General features: G+C 38.2%; 3 pseudogenes; all 3 read left to right on the top strand.

Annotated features, from left to right (window-relative positions):
* The first annotated feature begins 2,561 nt into the window (after window positions 1-2,561).
* Window positions 2,562-3,472, top strand: LOC149185455 (putative E3 ubiquitin-protein ligase ARI1 pseudogene; annotated as a pseudogene).
* Window positions 3,473-3,523: 51 nt separating this feature from the next.
* LOC149185454 (putative E3 ubiquitin-protein ligase ARI1 pseudogene) lies at window positions 3,524-4,561 on the top strand (annotated as a pseudogene).
* Window positions 4,562-4,617: 56 nt separating this feature from the next.
* LOC149185453 (alpha-mannosidase At3g26720 pseudogene) lies at window positions 4,618-6,261 on the top strand (annotated as a pseudogene).
* Window positions 6,262-8,031: the final 1,770 nt, after the last annotated feature.

Here is an 8,031-nt window from a genome sequence, read left to right as displayed (position 1 = left end):
ATAATAAAGCAGTTTTTTCCCTTTAGGCCTGGGATCCATCATGGTGCTTAAATGTCCAGTATGTTTTTCTCATAAATTCATTTATACATTATGTCTTTTCTGCTATTTTGTGTTGCAGCATTCTCTAAGTGAAATGTTTGGAATCCATCAATGCCATGATGCTCCTTTCATAATGATTATGTTGTTAAATGTGTGGTTATCTTTTCAGAATCCATCCCCTGATAGATGCTCTGTTGAGTAACCCTGTGCTTCTCTTTCGTCTAAAGTTGTTGTTGCAGATCCATCCCTTGTTTGATGCCTGCAGGGCAGCGGGATTTCTCCCCTATTCTTCTCACATTTGCAATCTTTATCTGGTTGAACATTGCACTTACTTTGCCCCAAGTTTGCCGGCAGAAATTGGCATCGTCTCCATAGCCCAAATGGTCCTTTCTCTTCCTGTTTTTGACCCAAAAAATTTCAAACAAAATCCTCGCACTCCATAGCTAGCCTGAAAATTCATTTATTGCAGCCACATCTTGTTGGAAAAGAGAGAGCTCTTTCTGGTTTGGCAGGGCTAAATTCCAGATCAAAAGCTTGTTTTGTGGTTATCTCAGAATTTCCTCTTCTCAGCCTTGAGGTTCATTTTGAGTACTAACATATTGGCACCGTTGCCGGGGATGAGGTGACAAATCTTCTCCAGGAAAGATCGTTCGAATTGTAGATCTAATTGTTGATAATGGACAACAGTCAGACATATATGAAGGCTGAAATCATCTACCTGATGACTCCATTGTTCAAGATCCTGAGCTTCGACTTCACTACCAAAAATCTAGATTTCACAACGTTGATGGTAATCACCGATGACAGGGTATGTGGCAAATCCATTATGCAGTGAAATGTTATTGATTTTAAGGCATGAGTTAGCAAAATTTTAGATTGATCAGAGTTTTTCAACATCATTGTTTCTTAGCTTGAAATCCAATCAACTCACACCTGAAAGTAAATATTGTTTTCTTCGCATAGTTGTTGAAAGCTTAGAAAATGAAATTGAACTATTGGATGTTGAATTTGAAACATATGATTTCCAGGATCCCAAACAGTTCTTGGAAACTCTTCCTCCTCTCAAAGAAGAAAAGGTAAGGCTGCACTTGGATGGTTGGATTGAACAACGTTATGATTTACAACAAGGTTGTGACAATCTCTAGCCAAGTGAATATGTTAATGAGTTGGGGCAGCAATTAGAATCTAGTTTCTTTGATCCTATTGCAATGTACATGGAAAAAAATTTCATTTCAAATGACAAACCAGATTTCCTTTTACAGAGCCAGAGGTACTATGTGTATATATTGTTGGTAGAATTTCCAATTATGTTTTGTTTCAAACACCATCAAACAACCACATCATTGTCACAGTTGCTTGATTGCTTGGTCTGGCATTACAACATTACTTGATTTATTGATTTTGCTACAAAGTAGGGTAGGATAGCTTTGTGCGTGAATAAGCTACCTAAAGCAGCATTTCGGTTTTCGACATTTCTTTTAGTTTCCAAATGTATAGGTTGTAGTATGTATATGATTTTGGATTGGTATGAGTTGTTTGGTTTTGCAGTGTTTGACCGTATTTCCCAATGGATGAGGCACTAATCTACAAGTTGCTAGAGATCTGAGGTTCTTGGCACCTCCAAGGAGCTACCATCCCCGATGGCGCCACTGTTAGAGTCAGTCCTTTGGCCTTCCTATAGTGATCAAAATGGGCCTCTTACTAGGTTTGGTTTTGTTAGATGTTTTGCACATGATCTTTAGCATGAAACATGTCACAAGTGTGTCCATCAGAAGCATATCGGAAAGAGCTTTTCAACAGTATATCACACTCCGAAAACTAGCTCTCGGATCAGAAGATATGGTCAAATGAAGATTGATGCTCGTTTGATGGGACGACTACTTTCCCAACCAGCTGTTGTTTAAATTGGGCAGCAACAAAGTACTTGTCTGTAGAGATAACATCTCGCCTAGAAATGCTTTTGAAACTGTATATAGAAGGGCTTGCGATGCAAAGAAGATGATCAAGGTTGCAAAAGGCAATGCGAAATGAAGGTGAACAATTGGTACTGGGTCTAGGTCCTGTTCAAAACTCTTTTCAGAGACTCTCTAGATTGGTGCCCCTCTAAGGTATCTAGAAATAGCTTGATTGGTTCAGATGAAGAAGGGAAGATGCAAATACTTCTTTGAAAGAGGATGATTCTGATTTGACTTTAAAAGAAACATCATCGCTACAAGCTCTTGAAATCCATGAAGGGGCAGATGGAGTAACCTTCAGACCATCTCCCGATGTAGATAAAATCTCCTCTGAGGTTATCAAGAAGAAATCAAATGAAAACAAGGAATCAAGAAAAGCAGAATATATACAATGGTACAAAGTGCCCAATTTACCTGCATATGTTCCTTTTGGTCAGCTGCACTTGTTGGAAAAATTATCAGTTGAAACATTATCTCCTTTAGAGTATGCAACTCGAACTTTGGCATTTGCAGGTCATTACAAAGGCATCACTATTGGTTGCATAGAGAGAGGATTTGCATAAAGTGATGGAAATGTTTCGATTAAAGGAGCAACATGCTCGGACACTCTTAATTCATCATCGCTGGGATGTTGAAAGATTACTTGCTGTAATTGTAGAAAAAGGAAAGGATTCGCTATTTTCACAAGCGGGTGTTACACTTTTGGATGCAGTTGATTCACGCCCTACATCCTTTCCTCCTATTGTTACCCGCAATATTTGTATTTAAGAAAAATTGCGGGAGGATGTGACTATGATGGATTGTCGTCACTATTACTGAAATGATAGCTGGACATAATACTTTATTGTTAAGATAAACGAGGGATAGAGGAAGCGTATTAGATGTATGGCCCACAAATCTAATGCCATCTGTGATGAAGACATTGTTAGAAAGCTTGTTAGTACAAAAGATCCCAAAGCAGCTGAGCGTTTTGAGCGTTTCCTACTGCAATCTTACATTGATGATAACAACAAAGTGAAATGGTGTCCTAGTGTTCCAAACTACGGAAATGCCATACGAGTTGACGGAGATGCATACTGTGAGATTGAATGCACTTGTGGAAAACAATTTTGCTTCAATTGTTTGGCTCAAGCACACTCTCCTTGTTCCCGCTTAATGTGGGAACTCTGGGACAAAAAAGTGTAAGGATGAGTCAGAGATAGTTAATTGGCTTACAGTTAATACAAAGGCCTCTCCCAAGTGTCTTAAGCTAGTAGAAAAAATGGTGGTTGCAATTTGGTGATAGTTAATTGGCTTACAGTTAATACAAAGACCTGTCCCAAGTGTCTTAAGCTAGTAGAGAAAATGGTGGTTGAAATTTGGTGAGTTGCATCTGTGGCCAAGCTTTCTGTTCGTTATGTGGTGGTGCTACTGGCCATGAGCATACCTGGACAAGCATTGAAGGGCACAGTTGCGGTCGATATAAAGAAGATAGATAGGATTCTGAGAAGGAAAAACATGATTTGAAAAGATACATACATTATCAGTCACGTTGGAAAGCACATATGGATTCTTTGAAACTTGAATCGAAGCAGAGGGAAACATTAGTGGCAACAATTTCAGAGTTAGAAAGGAAGGAATCCAATGTCATGGATTACAGTTGGCTAAAAAATGGACTGCAAAGACTATTTAGAGCAAGGTGTGCCCCTTTCTACTCTTATCCTTTTGCATTTCACATGTTTGGAGATGACTTATTCAAGGATGAAATGACACCTAGTGAAAAGGAAATGAAACAACACCTTATTGAAGATCAACAACAACAATTAGAGAGGAAAGTAGAAAGCCTTTCAAGGTTTATTGAGGGACCTCTTGAGCAATGTGAAAGATGTGTTATGGATATCCCAATGCAAGTCATTAATCTTAGTGTCCTGACTAATAATTTGTGTAGAAAAATGTATGATTGTATAGAAAATGAGTTATTAGATTCTCTTCAGTTAACAACACATCATATTGCTCCATATAACTCCAAGGGCGTTGAGAGGGCATTGGAGCTTAAAGACCTTAGGGTGCCTGATCCAAGTTCGTCAAGTACAAAGACTAATGTAGATGCTGATGTGGCACTTGAACCATGTAACTCAGGATCTAGTGGAAATTGTTCAGAAGTTATGCATGATACTTTATACAAAGACCAAGTTATGAAACGAGAGACCTTTCAAATTTCATGCTCAACAAGAAAGCGTTCTAGGGAAGAAAACTTAGGACGCATTCCATTTGATTTAAATATGCTAGCTGGAAGTGATGGATAAATATGGTGCTTTTGAGTCACCATATGATTTGTAGGCTTAGATTCATGATGTACAGTTTCGAGTGACTTGTCAGCTGTCAAGTTATCCATTATGTAGGTGCTAGATCCTATGAGCATTTAGGACATCAACTCATACCAAGCATGATTGAACAAATAGTTAGTTTTACCGTCCTGATCGTAGTGCCAAGTCTAAAATTTGAAAGCTCGGTGCGTTCAATATGCTTGCTTGTTGGTGCATGCCAAACCTTGGGTTATGAAGTATCCTTGTGGGGATTCTTGATAGATGAAGAAAACTTTTAATCAGACTGTTAGAGAGGGAATTTGACAGATACAGGGATGATGACTGATATGGTAAAAAAATGATTCGGGACAAGGATTATGAAGTTGAGCTACAATGCAAGAAGAAATGGCGTTGTGCGTAGCCCTTTGGCACTGCGCGTAGAGCCTATGTACCGAAAAGGGACTCAAAAACAACTATGGTTGTGAAATGTTGTTTTGCTGCAGAGAGTAAAATGTCAGTCGCATTGTTTGTTACTTGTTGCAGGTTACTTTGTGTTTGTCTAAGACTATCGCAATAGGAGAAGCAGGGACAAGTCAAGAAACTAGTTGATTCAGGCAAGCTGGAATTCATAAATGGTGGCTGGTTATGCATGATGAAGCAAAAACAAAATTATATAGACGTGATCAATCAGGCAACACTTGGAAACAGTTTTATCAAGGAATAATTTAATAAAACCTTGCGTATTGGATGGGAGATTGATCCTTTTGGGCATTCCGTAGTTCAAGCGTATTTTCTAGGTGCAGAGCTTGGGTTCGACTCTCTCTTTTCACATGGATCGACTACCTGGATAGAGCAAACCAAATAAATTAGAAGACCTTCGAGGTTGTATGGCAGGGTTCGAAGACATTTGGTCCCTCTTCTCAGTTATTTATTGATGCATTCCCTGTTCACTATAATCCTCCGGATCGTTTTCGATATGAAATTTTTTATGGGGATGACAATTCTCCTCTGATTCAGGGTGATGCTCTGCTTTTTGAAAATAATGTTAAACAATGTGTTGATTATTTTGTCGAAGCAGCAATAAATCAGGCTAATGTTAGCTGTACAAATCATATTATGTGGACAATGGGAAATGACTTTGAATATCTATATGCGTATTCTTGGTTCAGCCATATCAACAAGTTAATCCACTATGTGAATAAGGTATAAAGATGGTGAAAATTCTTATTGGATAGGATATTTCACAAGTAGGTCAGCTCGGAAGGGATATGTTGGCTTCCTGAGTGGTTACTATGTTGCTGCATGACAATTCGAGTTCCTAGTTGGGAGAAGAGATGCTGGCCCCAGCAATAGACCTTCTAGGTGATGCTTTGGCTATTGCACAGCATCATGATGCTATTACTGGCACTGAGAAGAGCCATACAGCTAGTGACTATGCTAAATGCCTTGTAATTGGAGCTTCTCAGGCAGAAGAGGTAGTGAATTTAGCTCTTTCCTGCTTGACGAGTTCAAAATCTTATGGATGCCGGAATGCATCGACAAAGTTTGAACAATGTGGTAACCTAAACATCAGTTTTTTCCCACCAATAGAAGCAAACCTTCCACTTGGGAAGAGCATGGTTGTAGTCGCATACAATCCTCTCGGTTGGAAGCGCAAAGAGACTATAAGAGTGCCAGTAAACAGTGAATCACTAGTTGTCAAAGATTCTGATGGAAAGATAATAGAGTCACAGCTTGTACCTCTAGGAAATTCTACAGATATCAAATCACAGGAAGGGGCTAATGGTTTCAAAATTCCTGAGATTGCAAAACATGTACTTTCCCCATTAGAGGATTTTCCTCCACCTGTCAAAAATAATGAGGAAAAAATTAAGGTCATAGGAGTTGGTGGGGGCATTTCTAACGCTGTCAATAGGATGATCGAGAGAGAAATGCAAGGTGTGAAGTTTTGGAGATATTTTATGAATAAAACCATCGAATAATTAAGTCCCAAATTCGAGGCAATGGAGTAAAAGAGGAAAATTAGTGGTGAAAATTGAAGTGTCAGAGTTGCCAGGCACAAATTTAGTAGTGGTTGAGGAAAATCTCATATTTTAGGGCTTAATATTAGCAGTCAAAGGGTGAAATAGCAGTAAAAAGGCAGATTTGGTGGAATATGGTTCCACACTTAAAGAAGTAGATACAGTGATGTTAATCCACTTGGAAAACCTTCACTTAATTTGGGTTTTAAAAAACTATTTCTCATGGTTCTCGAGATAGTCTGGAGATTTAGTTGCAAATTAGTTTATAATATTGTTTTATGATAGGATTTTATTATTAAGTTTATTTTATTTTTTATTTTTTTATTATTTCCTATTTCCTATGTTGAGGAAATCAAAATAGATTTGTAATTTAGTATATATAGCATTATTTTTAAAAGATAGAGCTTCGATTTTTGCAACAGGAAGAGGCATTTGGACTATGTAAAGTTTTATTGAATATCATAATAAAGCAGTTTTTGCCCCTTAGGCCTAAGATCCATCGCGGTGCTGAAATGTCCAGTATGTTTTTCTCATAAATTCATTTATAGATTATGTCTTTTCTGCTATTTTGTGTTGCAGCATTCTCTAAATGAAATGTTTGCAATTCATCAATGCCATGATGCTCCTTTCATAATGATTATGTTGTTAAATGTGTGGTTATCTTTTCAGAATCCATTCCCTAATAGATGCTCTGTTGAGTAACCCTGTGCTTCTCTTTCGTCTAAAGTTGTTGCAGATCCATCCCTTGTTTGATGCCTGAAGGGCAGCGGGCTTTCTCCACTATTCTTCTCACATTCACAATCTTTATCTGGCTGAACATTGCACTTTGCCCTAAGTTTGTCAGAAGAAACTAGCATCATCTCCATAGGCCGAATGGTTCTTTCTCTTGCTGTTTTCGACCCAAAAACTTTCAAACAAAATCCTTGCACTCCGTAGCTAGCCTAAAACTTCATTTATTGAAGCCACATCTTGTTGGCAAAGAGAGATCCTTCTCTGGTTTGGCAGGGCTAGATGCTAGATCGAAAGCTTGGTCTGCGGTTATCTCGGAATTGCCTCTTCTAAGCCTTGAGGGTCATTATGAGTACTAGCATATTGGTGCCATTGCCGGGGACGAGGTGACAGATCTTCTCCAGGAAAAATCGTTCAAGTTGCATATCTGATTGCTGATGGTGGAAAATAATCAGACATATATGAAGGCTGAAATCATCTACTTGATGACTCCATTGTTTAAGATCCTGAGCTTCGACTTCACTACCAAAAATTTAGATTTCAGAACGTTGATGGTAATCACGGATGAAAAGGTATGTGGAAAATCTATTATCTAGTGAAATGTTATTGATTTTAAGGCATAAGTTAGCAAAATTTTAGGTTGATCAGAGTTTTTCAACATCATTGTCTCTTAGCTTGAAATCCAGCCGACTCACACCTGAAAGTAAATATTGTTTTCTTAGCTTAGTTGTTGAAAGATTAGAAAATGAAATTGAACTATTGGATGTTCAAATTGAATCATATGATTTCCAAGATCCTAAAAAATTCTTGGAAACTCTTCCTCCTCTCAAAGAAGAGGAGGTAAGGCTGCCCTTGGATGGTTTGATTGAAGGATGTTATGAGTTACAACAAGGTTGTGACAATCTCCAGCTAAGTGCATATGTTAATGAGTTGGGGTAGCAGTTAGAATCTAGTTTCTTTGATCCTATTACAACGTACATGGACAATTTTTTCATTTTGAAT

This window comes from Pinus tabuliformis, chromosome 3_2, assembly GCF_031772625.1.
Source record: "Pinus tabuliformis cultivar Carrire ecotype Pingquan chromosome 3_2, CPIR1, whole genome shotgun sequence".
Taxonomy (NCBI): Eukaryota; Viridiplantae; Streptophyta; class Pinopsida; order Pinales; family Pinaceae; genus Pinus; species Pinus tabuliformis.
The sequence above is the reverse complement of the archived record's forward strand: the minus strand, read 5'-3'. Positions and strand labels throughout refer to the sequence as shown.